We start from the raw sequence: 14,848 nt of genomic DNA, 5'->3' as shown, positions 1-14,848 counted from the left end.
ATATGTATTTTATGCATATAGTCGTTTCAGCTTAAACTCTAAACATTTGTATTTGTAGTGCTCCTACTCTTTCTTAACTTGTGGTGCCAAAACATTTGACTCTGTTAAACTACCGTGCAAAATTTCTACATAACATGTCTAACACCTTCGATAAACGTATATCTATAACTTTACTTATGTTTGTGCCACTATAACGTTGTTAATAGTTAATGTTCTTTTATTCTTCGATATTTCCATATGTCCATTTAACTTACTAAAATCTATTGTAAAATATCTTACAAGCATGTAAATCAATAGCAGGACTTTAAACCCCTTGTATCACTATTCCGTCATTAATTAATATTTTGTACTAGGTGTTAGTTATGTAACTGGACGTTAATTCCCAAAAGCAAAATAAATAAATAAATAAAGTTGTTTAGTATTCTTCGGAACATATCAGTGGTCGGAGCAGTGAAAGATAATCATAGACAGATTTATATTCAAGGATTTCCAGTTACGTTTCTTTTACGGGTAAATTGATTTTTTTTTTCATTTTAGACCTCTAATAGCAGTGGTTCACCCTCGTAACTTTTACAACTCAATTTATATGAATATTCGAATTCAGGATACAGTCTTTCAGTTTTGATAGAAAAGCGAGCCTCAGGGCAATGCATACAAAAGATACCTCCAAATCATCAGCTACAAACTTCTAGTATTTAACGCATAAATATGGGAACAGAACCAACTTATAGGACAGGCTTCTAAACATTTACTTGTTTAATTGGCCCCGTTTACGTAATTATGTTGGTGAAAGTACTCGTATCCTGTGCGAGATATAGCTTCCAGTTTTGTACAGAGAAGACAGAAACGCCTTTTGGAGAGGTCACAGTGGATTTCCCTGCCGCGGCGTTTCCGACACTGGTTAGTGCCACAGGTACCGTAGCGCTTCCGACCAAACGCTTTCATGACATGGCGTTTTCCATTGGAGCGTCCCCCACTGTTTCAGCTTCCTATGACGCGGCAACTGAGAGATGAAATGTCATTGCTGCTCGTTTCAGATTTTTTTTCTTTTTTTGGATCATCAGTCTTCTGACTGGTTTGACGCGACCCGCCCCCATTTCCTCTCCTGTACAAACCTCTGTATCTCAGAGTAGCTCTTGCAATCTACGTCCCCGACTATTTGTTGCATGTAATCCAGTCTCTGTCTCCCTCTACAGTTTTTGCGCTCTACAGCTCCCTCTAGTACCATCGGAGTTATTCTCTGATGTCCTACCATCCTGTCCCTACTCCTTTCAGTGACTTCCACATATTCCTTTCCTCTCCGATTCTGCCCAGGACCACCTCATTCGGTACGCTATCAGTCCATCTAATTTTCTACATTCGTGGGCAGCACCACATCTCAAATGCTTGGATTCTCTTGAGGCCAGGTTTTTCCAAAGACCATGTTACACTACCATGCAACGCTGTGCTCCAAACGCACATCTCAGAAATTTCTTCCTAAATTTAAGGCGTATCTTTGATACCAGTGGGCGTCTCTTGGCAAGGAATGCCCATTTCGCCAGTGCTAGTCTGCTTCTGATGTCCTCCTTGCTCCATCCGTCATTCGTTATTTTGCTACCTAGGTAGCAAAATTCCTTTGCATCTGCTTCGTGACCATCAATCCTGATGTTAACTTTCTCGCTGTTCTCATTTCTGCTGCTTCTCATTACTTTCGTCTTTCTTCAAAAAAATGGCTCTGAGCACTATGGGACTTAACATCTGTGGTCATCAGTCCCCTAGAACTTAGAACTACTTAAACCTAACTAACCTAAGGACATCACACACATCCATGCCCGAGGCAGGATTCGAACCTGCGACCGTAGCAGTCACGCGGTTCCGGACTGCGCGCCTAGAACCGCTAGACCACCGCGGCCGGCCGTCCTTCTTCGATTTATTCTCAATCCATATTCTATACTTATTAGACTGTTCATTCCATTCAGCAGATCATGTAAGTTGCTGCCTCTGGATCACGGGGTCCCGGGTTTGATTCCCGGCCGCGTTGGGGATTTTCTCTGCCCGGGGTCTGGGTGTTTGTGTTTTCCTCATCATTTCATCATCATCATCCGTGACAGTGGCTAGATTGGACAGTGTACAAAAAAACTGGGCTGTGTAAAATTTGAGACTTTGTACGGGCGCTGATGGCCACGCAGTTGATCCCCACAAACCAAACATCATCATCATCATCAGATGATGTAATTCTTCTTCACTTTCACTCAGGATAGCAGTACCATCCGTGAATCGTATCATTGGCATCCTTTCACGTTGAATTTTAATTTCCCGGGTTCGATTCCCGGCGGGGTCAGGGATTTTCTCTGCCTCGTGATGACTGGGTGTTGTGTGATGTCCTTAGGTTAGTTAGGTTTAAGTATTTCTAAGTTCTAGGGGACTGATGACCATAGATTTTAAGTCCCATAGTGCTCAGAGCCATTTTTAATTTTAATTCTGCTCCCGAACCTTTCTTTTATTCCCACCATTGCTTCTTCGATGTACAGATTGAGCAGTAGGAGCGAAAGACTACATCCTTTTCTGACACCCTTTTTAATCCGAGCACTTAGTTCTTGGGCGACCACTCTCATTACTCCCTCTTGGCTCGTGTACATATTGTATCTTGCCCGTCTCTCCCTACAACTTACCCCTATTTTGCTCAGAATTTTGAACATCTTGCACCATTTTAATATGGTCGGGCGCTTTTTCCACGTAGACAAATCCTATGAGCGTGTCTTGATTTTCCTTTAGTCTTGCTTCCATTATCCACCACAACGTCAGAATTACCTATCTGGTTCCTTTACCTTTCCTAAGGCCAAGCTGATCGTCACCTAACACATCTTCAGTATTCTTTTATATTCTTCTGTATATTATTCTTCTCAGAAACTTGGATGCATCAGCTGTTAAGCTGACTGTGCGATAATTCTCGCACCTGTCAGCTCTTGCAGTCTAAGGAATTGTGTGGACGATAATTTTCCGAACGTCAGATGGTATGTCGCCAGACTCACACATTCTACACACCAACGTGAATAGTCGTTTTGTAGCCACTTCCCCCAATGACTTTAGAAATTCTAATGGAATGTTATCGATCACCTCTGCCTTATTTGTTCTTAAATACTCCGAAGCTCTCTTAAATTCTGATTCTAACTGTATCACCTATATCTCCCAAATCATCTGCTATTTCTTCTTCTATCACATGAGACAAACGTTCCCCCACATAGAGGCTTTCAATGTATTCTCTCCACCTATCCGCTCTGTCTTCTGAATTTCACAGTGGAATTCCCGTTGCGCTCTTAATGTTACCAAGTTTGCTTTTAATTTCACAGAAGGTTATTTTGACTTTCCTATATGCTAATTCAGTCTTTCCACAATCAATTCTTTTTCGATTTCTTCACATTTTTCATGCAGCCATTTCGTCTTAGCTCCCCTGCACTTGCTATTTGTTTCATTCATCAGCGATTTGTATTTCTGTATTCCTGAATTTACCTGAACTTTTTCCTGGTTCCTTGTGTCATCGACGAACTGAAGTATTTCTTCCGTTATCAAAGGTTGCTTCACAGTTAACTTCTTTGTACCTATGTTTTTCTTTCCAACTTCTGTGATTGCCATTTTTAGAGATGTCCATTTTTATGGAGCTGCAATGCCTACTGAGCTGTCCTTATTGCTGTATCTATAGCCGGAGGGAACTTCAAGTGTATCTCATCATTCCTTAGTACTTCCGTATCCCACTTCTTTGCATATTGTTTCTTCCTGACTAATCTCTTTAACTTCAGTCTGCTCTTCATAACTACTAATAAATTGTGAGCTGAGTCTATATCTGCTCCTGGATACGCCTTACAATCCAGTATCTGGTTCCGGAATCTCTTTCTAAGCATGAGATAATCTAATTGAAATCTTCCCGTATCACTCGGCCTTTTTCAAGTATACCTGCTCCTATTCTGAGTCTTGAACAAAGTATTCGCTATTATTAGCTGAAATTTACTGCAGAAGCCAATAAGTTTTTCTCCTCTCTCATTGCTAGTACAAAACCCCTATTCTCCAGTACCCGTTTCTTCTACTCGTTCCCCTACAACTATATTGCAGTCCCCCATGACTATTAGATTTTCATCTGCCTTTACGCACTGTATTACTCGTTCAGTATCCTCATCTGCTTCTTATTTCAGTTACAGCAATATTACCCATCGCTTTTAATTAGATTAAAAGTTAATAAAATGCTAAGTAGGTGCGAGTAGGACTCGCGCACTGACGTTTGATACAAACTTAGTCCTTTCATCCCGGGAATCGAGGATCTCGACGTCTTTTGGCTGTTATCGACATTGGTACTGGCAAGATATCGGTCACACGGATTCCATGATTTTCCAGAGTATTTTAATGTCACTTTTAAAGTCAAATAACAAATGACAACAATATTTTTGTGTGATATAATTACAGATTAATACTATTTGTATTTTTTCCTTGCTTCTCGTCAATTTTTATAACTGTAGTCAACAGGAGGTATCGTGTAGGTTTTCATGACTGAGTATGCGAGTATCAAAATATGAGAAGATAGCCACATCTTTTGATTCCATTGACTTAGAAGCTTAAGGCACCTAGACCTTGGTATTTTACATAAATTTCAACTATATACATCTACTCATTCCTGAGAAAAACTCACACACACACAGACAGAAAACAAAGTGATTCTATAATGGTTCCTTTTTTGCCGATTGAGGTGCAGACCGTCATGGGTCGGAGAGTGCGCGACGCCATTAGGGGCGGGTCAGCCGAAACCACGGCTGAGAAGCGAACTCAAGCAGCTCTGCATCGTTTCTGGCAAGCCTAGTCCCACCGACAGGCCGAGAGCAGCAGCGGGCTGAGACGTAATTTCTGTCTCTCTGCCACCGGCGCTCCTTCTGGTGTGCGGCCGATGGAGGAGTTTTGAGGTGGCTTTAGGAAACAAACGCCTCAGTCGTGTGCTGGGGAAACACGAAAGCCGATGCGTAGGTCTTGTAGACAACTCAAATCCTGCAAAGACGTGTTTCCCTAGTGTATGGTATCAAGTCGCAGGTTCCGTAACTTAATAATTTTTAAAGCGGTCATTCGGCAATACAACGTCTTTTAAGATTCGTGTCCAGCATCTGCTGTTTATCATCTCGGTCGGTCATTCGACTAACGCCGGTTACTGCAACCATCATGGATGCCGAGCCCTTTGTTGTTTCACAGTGAAATATCTATATTTAAATAAAAAATAATAAAATAATTACCTCAGGTAGATGTTACTGCCAAGTTCATCAGCTGATTTATCTTTGATTACTTCTGAATACGATATCCATAGTGGAATTAAGGACGTTGTGAATGATTTTATGAATACTAAAGCTCAGAAAGTAGATTTTGCGTAATTACTTTGTAATTGAAGGACTAATTATTTTATTTTTATAACTGTAGACACAATTACAGACGAAGATTCTACAAAATGTGCTATTATGTAATTCCTTGAAATAACATTAATATACAAGTGTTGTGTAGGCCACATCTCATGCGACCACAACACGCCGATGCTCGTGAAAGCTTCACTTCCCTCTCACGCCGACGTCTTATAGCTGCTGTGTGAAATTACGAGACCGTGTGAAACACGGCAAGCTGTTTCGCCTGCCTGTTTTTAGTGAACCAGATTAAGAAACGAGAGAAAGATAACGGTGCGGATTACATGGGCACTGTTTATTAACTACAGAGTGATTATAATTAAACTTTCGAACCGCTGTAGACATAACACCACTCGTGAGAATGACGTCAAATTGCTACGACATATTATCGGAGATGGGGGAAACGTATGACAGAAGAAAAATAAATAGTTACAAACTGTAGCAATAGATGGTGCTCTAAGCATCATAATTTGATAATGGTCGACTACAAATGAAAACTGAATCATTCAACAAAGTCTAAGGTGTACGGCTGACGTTAAACAAACCGTACTGATCAGTATGCATGGGTGTACAGGTATGATACTGTTAGTTACGTAAGCCCATCCACCACGGAAAAGTTGTATCACATCGGATGGGAAAAATCGGTTTTTAGTTGTCCTGAGGCCAAAAACCGCATAAAAAGTATAACTCACATCGGTTTTTAATTGTCCTGAGGCCAAAAACAGCATAAAAAGCAACAATCAAAATCAAAATGGGTTGCTACTTTCCGTGTGACTGGCACAAAACATGTTCAGTATGCTGTCCACCGTTTTCTGAAACAAGTTGAAATCGAGAAACAGCATGTTCCACAACTGATCGAAGTGTCCGCAGCTCGTGGTCGTGAGGTAGCGTTCTCGCTTCCCGCGCCCGGGTTCCCGGGTTCGATTCCCGGCGGGGTCAGGGATTTTCTCTGCCTCGTGATGACTGGGTGTTGTGTGGTGTCCTTAGGTTAGATAGGTTTAAGTAGTTCTAAGTTCTAGGGGACTGATGACCATAGATGTTAAGTCCCATAGTGCTCAGAGCCATTTGAACCATTTGATCGAAGTGTTCCCGGGGTCACGTTCAGAATGTGTTGCGCAATACGTGCCCTCAGTGCAGCCAAGTTTGCAGTCGGAACACTGAACATAATATCTTTCAGATAGCCCCACAGCCAGAAAGCACACGGATTAAGATAGTAGATCGCTTCAGCAATGAAAGGTACCTAACGACTGAAAAAAAAAACGCAGGTCATTCCTGTTTTCAAGTAAGGCCATAAGACAGATCCACAGAATTATAGACCTATATCGTTTACATCAATCTCTTGTAGAGTTATGGAACACCTTTTGTGCTCAAGAATTATGACATTCTTGAAAAATGAACAGCTCCTCTGTAAAAATCAACATGGATTCCGCAAACCTGCGAAACTCAGCTCGCTGTGTTCCTCCATGAGATCCACAGCGCAGTGGACAACGGAACTCAGGCTGATGCCGTATTCCTTGACTTATGTGAGGCATTTGACAGCGTCTCGCATTGCCGTTTAAAGAAACAAATTCCATCTTACGGAGTATCGGAGCAGACCTGCGACTGGATTCAAGAATTTCTTGCAGATAGAACTCAACACGTCGCTCTTAACAGAACTAAATCGACAGATGTAAAGGTAATATCCGGAGTACCACAGGGAAGTGTGATAGGACCTTTGCTGTTCACAATATATATAAATGATCTAGTAGAAAGCATCGGATGCTCTTTAAGGCTATTCGCAGATGAGGCAGTTGTTTATACCAACGTAGTAACGCCAGAAGATAATAAGAATTTGCAGAACGATCTACAGAGAATTGATGAATGGTGCAGACTCTGGCAGTTGACCCTGCACGCAAATAAATGTAGCATATTGCGGAGCGACCGTAAGTGGAATGACCATATAAAACAAACAGTAGGAAAAGCAGACACCAGACTCAGATTCATCGGATGAATCTTAAGAAAATGTAACTCATCCACGTAAGAAGTGGCTTATAAGGCGCTTGTTCGCCCGATTCTTCAGTATTGTTCATCTATCTGGGATCCCTATCAGGTAGGACTGATAGAGGAGATAGAGAAGATCCAACGAAGAGCGGCGCGTTTCGTCACGGGATCGTTTAGCTGGCGAGAGAGCGTTACGGAGAAGCTAAACAAACTCCACTGGCAGAAGTTACAAGAGAGACGTTGTTCATTACGGAGAGATTTACTACTGAAATTTCGGGACAGCACTTTTCAGGAGGAGTCGGACAACATATTTTTCCACCCACATACATCTCGCGTACTGACCAAGAGGAAAAAATTCTAGAAATTAGAGACAATACAGAGGCTTACCGACAATCATTCTTCCCACGCATTATTCGCGAGTGAAACGGGGTTGGAGGAATCAGATACTGGTACCGAAAGTACCCTCCGCCACACACCATTAGGTGGCTTGCGGAGTATGATGTAGATGTAGATCGGGACGGCAAGGCTATAGAGAGATGGCGGCTGATAATTCTACCAATTCCGAAATGGCATTTCAGCAGTTCCTTAACTGGATTTGCAATGTGCGGAGGTGCGCCATCTTGCATAAAAATAATCCCATCCATACGTCCACGCTGTTGGAGAGCTGGAATGACGTCGTTGCGCAAAAGACACTCATAGCGCTTACCAGTGATAGTACAGGTACTAGGACCCAAAGCACATGTCTCTTCGAAAAAATGTGACCCTATGATAAATGATGCTGTAAACCCGAACCACACAGTGAGTGACCTTTTCAGGATGAAGTGGTACTGGTTGATTTCCGTGTGGATTTCTCGCTACCCATATTCGACTATTCTGTGTATTGACATATCCTGTCAGGTGGAAGTGGATTTCGTCTGTCCACAAAATCTTCCGCGTCAATCATTGTCCACTTCCATGCGAGCAAGAAATTCTAAAGCAAAGGTCTCTCTTGCTGGCAGGTCAACAGGAAGCAGCTCGTGCACATGGATAATTTTGAATGGATAGCAGAGAAGGATGTTTTGTAGGATTTTACACACCGTGCTCACGGGTACGTCCAGTGTTCGGGCAATTCTGCAGTTCTCCGTGCACTACACGTTTGCACGCCACCACTCGTCTCCTCCTGCATTGCTGTGGCCATTGCTTCACTGACGTCGAATCAATTCGTTTCTTTCCACTACCAGATTACACACCAAACCCACGGGAGTCATCGGACCAACGCCTTCTTTCAAACCCTTCAGTGTCCGGAACTTCTGCAGAGCGAGGTGTGCAGAGTCGTCATTATTGTAATACAGCTTTACAAGCATTGAGATAGTAATGGCGAACGCCACAGTCGCGTGAGGAGGAAAAGCCGTGTACCTGGCGTGTTTATACCAACTTGAATGGATCGTGCTCATGACAGATGATTTTATTTACGCACTCTGGCACGTAAAGCACCATATATTCATCAATTTTCACACTATTTTTTCTGCCATATGTTTTTCCCCATTTCTGAAAATATTCCGTTGCAGCCTGACGTAATTCTGATCAGTGGTATTATTTCTAAAGCGTTTTGAAAGTTTAACTTTAATTATAATCATCTCCCGGCGGAGGTTGAATTTGGTACAATTTTCTAGTGGAGGTAGGCCAATAATAATAAATAATAATAATAATAAATAATAATAAATAATAATAAATGATAATAAATGATAATGGATGATAATAAATGATAATGAATAATAATGAATAATAATAAAGACAAGTACGGTTTTTGCAGCCATTATCGTGTAGTAATTCGGCGCAAATTTTTTCTGGAGGGTTAGGTTAGTGGACATAGCACAATTGACCCATTTTCTCGCCATAATTCAAATTTGGCGCCAATTTTCTGCGGGTGAGGTTAGTGGACGTAGCCCAACGGCTTTCTTTCCGCCAAAATCCGCCATCTTGAATGACGTCATGGTGGCGCTCTCTGGTGAGAGGGGTATGAATTAACACAGTTGGACTCCGGACCTCGTAGCGAACACACGTGCACTTTATAAATAATAGCCACGCGGGATTAGCTGAGCGGTCTAGGCGCTGCAGTCGTGGACTGTGAGGCTGCTCCCTCGGGCATGGGTGTATGTGTTTGTCCTTTGGATAATTTCGGTTAAGTAGTGTGTAAGCTTAGGAACTGATGACCTTAGCAGTTAAGTCCCATAAAATTTCACACACGTTTGAACGAATTATAATCCTCCTGTACATCGAATTCCAGAAACTGGATTTTCTGCCCACTTTCTAGCCTCATTTGTTTTCATTTCAACTTGGTGCTGGACTGGCCTGTTTTCTGGATGAATTTTGTGAGTGTGGGTAGGGGCAGCACCTCGAATTTGGGGCAGGACGCACAGACTGCTATAGAAAAGAGCGGCTCTCTGACTTGAGGAGAAATTGCAGCCTGAGGTGCTGTGTTTCAGGGGAAGTTGGGTCGCCAACGAACATCCAGACGGCCCAGCGACTATTGCCTGCAGCAGAGTCGCCACGCAACCAGTGGGAAAGCGCAGCGTTGCATTGTGTCAGAAAAGCTTCTGTGAATAACCAAAAAACATGGAGTGCTGAAATAATGGGCCTAACCTTGTGTACGTGTATCTAATATCAGAGGACCTCTGATGCGAGACTAGTGTTGTGCGTGAAACCGTGCCATTGGTGACGTCATGAAGAAGAAGAAGAAGAGGGAAGGCGGTTTTGGGATATGATTGGATTGCTATCTGAGGTGTTATCTTGGCGGAATTCTGTGCGCTAGAGGGAATCCACGCTATCAGGCCACCGTGTATGTAATTTACGGTGTTGGCCCACATGAATGGCTTGGTGGGAAAACACTGATGGACATAGGAAGACGTTAGAAAATAGAAGTCGGTGGTAGAAAATGAGGTAGATGGAGTCCAGAGCACACGAATGGGCTGCTGAAGTCGCAGTCCAGAGAGCACGTCTTCGGAGTTGCCGATTTGAGAGTTGCAACTGCGGCACAACGCCCACGTCCTCCGCAGCAGAGACGTGTGCGCGTCAGCGGCGTCCAGCACAGCAGTCCGAGATTAATTATGGTGAGTATAAGTTGCAGCACCAGCGTGATGGGACATTCTTGGTCCGCACGTGGGGATTTGTGTGTGATAAGCCGTCTCAGATCCACGGTTGCTATCTGAGTGAATGAGCCTTTCATTTAACCAGCAGATGTCCATTCACTGTCTTACTTTAGAGTTAACGAATTTTCCGACCAAATTACTGTTTGATATTTGTGTTAGAAGAGCTTAGTAATCATGATGGGAAAAGTAACTCTGCAAACGTTTCGAAATCGAGCAGTTAAAATTATATGCATTGAATTTATAATTTTGTAATCTTGAATAATCTGTTCATTTCTTACTATGTTTTATTGAATAAATTATTGTGCCACTGAAAGACTGTTTCGCTTATGTGGCCTCCATACTAAAATAAAGTTTTGAGTAACCCTCCAATTAAGGATCAACAGTCAGGGTCTTAGGAATCCCGTTATCCATTAAAACTGCTCGCATTAATATTGTTATAAAGGCATGCCCGGCTCATAATTGGTTTGCTGGGGCCGAACGGCTTTTGGCACTCTAGGGGTTTCGTATATGTGATACAGTGCAACCTGAATGTACTTGTTTTCTTTGCTCGTCGCTAGGTTCGACGAAGCCACCGGCGATGCCTACGATGGTTCTCATTGTACATGTGAAAGCGTGCAAGATTAGAAAAGTCTGTTTAACTGGGGAGCTGGAAAGCTCTTTACGTCGTAGACTCGCTGTAATTTCTCGTACAGATTCCATAAATTTGTTGTCTATTCGTGGTAATTTAGGCTATATTATTTTAAAGGTATACCAACGGCAATCAAAATTCCACATGGCGAATAAAATTTTCCGCACTTGTTAAGATACTTATATTAAAAAGTCGGTACTGGTTTCGTCCCAATCGAGGTACATCTTCAGGTGACACATTTTTTAAACACTCATGGCGCGGCAAAGTGGGAGCTCAGTCCAATCGTTCATCGTCAAGATAAAAGGCTACGTTCTGCATTTGGAGACTATTATAAATTGTGTCAAGTCTTTGCATTTTCAAAATTTATAGACAGTGTGTACATGTAATGTACTATTATGCCATGGCTGTACCATGATCTTGTTTTACGCCTGTAATATTGTCAGCCAAACGTGGTTTTGTGCTGTTATGATGGTTGGTATAGTAAAGTGCTGAAGCAAAAAGTGAGCATTCAGTAAAGGAAACCAATATTATCTGAATAAAATGAAACTACCGTTTGTTGTGACAATATTTAATGTCTGTGGATAATAATCACGATCGAACAATACAAATTATTCAACAAAGTTTTCTCTTTTTTATGGTCGTCAAAATTCCTGTTTTGCTCTCCACAGCTACGGAAGGCAATTTCTGGAACAAAACTCTGCGTAGACTAACGGTCTCGGCAATCAGCGAGTGCCTCATCCAAGGAGCGTGGGAGGAATCGTGTTGTCCGGACAGCAAGCTCCGACATAACTGGAACAGAAACACAAAAATTGTTCAGAATGTAACTGCACTGTCCATACAGTCGGTGGAACAGACAAGCTGTCTGAGTCGTCCCCACCCCACTTCCCCTTGTTTTTGTGCTTTCCTTCTCACGTTCAGTATTTTGTCTCTCTGAAACACTCGACAAATACACAACACTTCTGCGTTAAGCAATATGTAAAAGATCTAGAACCGCTAAACACTCTTGAAATTAAAATATGATATTGGAATCTAAGAGGAGCGGTTTTGTGTTGAAGGAGTTCATATTCAGATTGCAGCTTTAGAGCTATGAACAAGTGAAGACGTCATTGACAGATCGTTGCAGATTTTTTGTACAAACATGCTACTGAAATCGTATCATTTTCCGTTAAGCTCTACGTAACGTTAAAATGGCATTCTGAATCGGTATTTCATGTATTTTCCATCTGTAAGAATGAAATATTTTTGCTGGTATGTTAAGCTCCTCACATGAGATGTTAATAAGAAGCTCCTGTGACTACGACCTGAGCATCTAAAAATCCAAAATGAAACAGTAAGTAAGGAAACAACGATAGCAGCGTTACGTCTATGGTAAAGATTGTACCAAACGCTCAAACACTTTTTCTATTTACGCGGTGTATGAAAGGAGTTTGCCATTGTATAAAAAGCTGTCGTTAGTAGTTGAAAGAGAGCTGCTCTAAACTGAAAACTTTTTATAGCAATGTGCTTGATTGCTTAATGGTTGTAGCGTGTTTTTAGCAAAATAACATATTGAGTTTGCAGATGATATTTGGACGCTTGTTTTCGGTTTAGTACACAGTTAGGGATCTTGTTCCCGGTGACATTTAAATTATTCTAAAATCTTTTCTTCCGACATGGGAGTACTTGCGTAAAGGCGAAAGGCTAGGACCCTTTTACCATAATGAGTCATTTCCCGTTACTACCTTGTTGACATAATTCCTGTGAAACAGGTAGAGCTTTGGCAACCACAATTTCAGTTAATTACATCACAGATTGTGTAAGATATCATATCTCAATAATAGGGCAATAAAACAGGTAGATCTCGATTAACAAGAGTTTCGGCTAACCTAAATTATGAACCAGCTCTTACTTTAATTAAAAAGGAAACAGGCAGACCCTAAATGATAACAGCTCCAGTTACAAAATTTAGATAAGAGACTCTCCTCTAAACCAGTAAGTAATAAAATTTAAATGACTGAAAATTTCGAATCAACTTTAGTTATACGACTGACTTCGACTAATAACTCTCATTAAACATGTAATTAATAAAATTTAAATGGCTGATAAATCAACTTTAGCTACAAAACACTCAGACAAGTAACTCTCACGTAAACCAATAACAAATAAAATATAAAGACTCTGATATTGAATAACTTCAATACAAAGAATCAGGGACCAATTGCAAAACAATTAACGTCGGGGAGCGAGAACATGTTACGCCCAAATGGCGATAATAGTAAGACCCAAAACGCTCTCTTTAAACAGTAATAATTAGTCGTAGAAAATCTTTATCTCATTTTGTTCTTTATTGTTCGTTCCATTTGTTCGGAACGGACGTTCCATGACACCCATTCAAGTTCATCGCTGATCCGTTTACTCAGTTTTTTGTTGCAGAGGGCGACTAACCCTCTGACGGAACACGCTTTTTTTTATCTCATTTTTATTCTATATTGTTCGTTGAATTTGCTCGGGGCGGACGTTCGATGACACCCGTCCAGGTTCTTCCTTGATCCGTTCACTCAGTTTTTTTTATTACAGAGGGTAGCTAACCCTCTGACCGAACATGCTGAGCTAACGTGCCGGCCGCTGAGCTCCAGTGTCGGCAACGCTTTGACAGCACGACGACGCGGTGTCGCTGCGCCACGGTTAGAAAAGGCAGACAGGCTACAGCCAGCAGAAGACGAGCTCCCCTCCCGTTGTCAACTGCCCAACTCGCCTCGCCACAGCACCCCGTCCTCCATCAACAACCTCGAGCAAAGATCTTAATGGCCCCAAACAGAGGTATCACACGAGAGATCGCTCTAGTGGCGCCAGCATTCGAAAGGCGACGCCAACAACCCCGCTACGGCTCAGCCTGAAATTAATTAATTCTTCTTCGGTGCTTCACAAGACATTATTATTAAGATTTAAACAGAAACATATTCCATAATTTTCCGGCGTGCATCAGGAACAGCAGTGCTTCATTTTCCAATATTTTGGCTATCCAATGTGCACCCATCTCCAAGGCGAACCGGCGACTGACAATTCCGACTGTGCAAGTGTAACTGTTTCTGTCGTAAAACACAACAATTACTGTCGAGTAAAGTAATAAAGTTAAAATCTTTTGGGTTATTAGGCTGCGTCATGTTTCTTCTAAAATGTTCGACGTTTCGACCCCTCTGCTGGGTTCCTCAGGATCTTTTGGTGTTCACTACTGCCAGAACACTGTTAGAGACGAGTGTCGCGTCCACTTATAAAGGGGGAGTTTTCTGGTGTTCGTGCTGGAGAAGTGATAATATTGGTTAAAATTCATATGGCTACCATTCGTGGGCCATAGTCATAGGCTAATATTCCCGCTCTGATGCAGAATAAGGGGAGTATGGTAGCTCACCTCCTGTGGATACCATTGGCGGTCCATCGTCATTGGATAGAAAGGCACTATTCCACACTTATGCTGGAGAAGGGTTATTGGTTGAAATGCCTGCTACCGCTATTGGTTGGTCGTCATCAGTGGATAGATTTGAAACGGACAGAGCAAGAGAGGGGGAATGTTTAGCCAAAAGCGTCAGATAAAAATGTTGTAAGCATCGAGTCAGCAAATCGTCAGTGCTTACAAATTATGTGATTTGTTATTAAAATGGATGGAAATTTAAGGAAGGACAACTAGCGAAGAGAAACACCTCCGAGACAGCAAATGAGTCGTTCAACTT

At 42.0% G+C, this 14,848-nt stretch overlaps 1 protein-coding gene across 2 annotated transcripts in view; it reads right to left on the bottom strand.

Moving 5' to 3' along the window:
* LOC126179529 (inter-alpha-trypsin inhibitor heavy chain H4-like) overlaps positions 1 to 14,848 on the bottom strand; it is a 231,645-nt gene that overhangs the window by 118,739 nt on the left and 98,058 nt on the right. The window lies entirely within an intron of this gene.

Source organism: Schistocerca cancellata, chromosome 1 (assembly GCF_023864275.1).
Source record: "Schistocerca cancellata isolate TAMUIC-IGC-003103 chromosome 1, iqSchCanc2.1, whole genome shotgun sequence".
NCBI classification, from domain to species: Eukaryota; Metazoa; Arthropoda; class Insecta; order Orthoptera; family Acrididae; genus Schistocerca; species Schistocerca cancellata.
The sequence above is the reverse complement of the archived record's forward strand: the minus strand, read 5'-3'. Positions and strand labels throughout refer to the sequence as shown.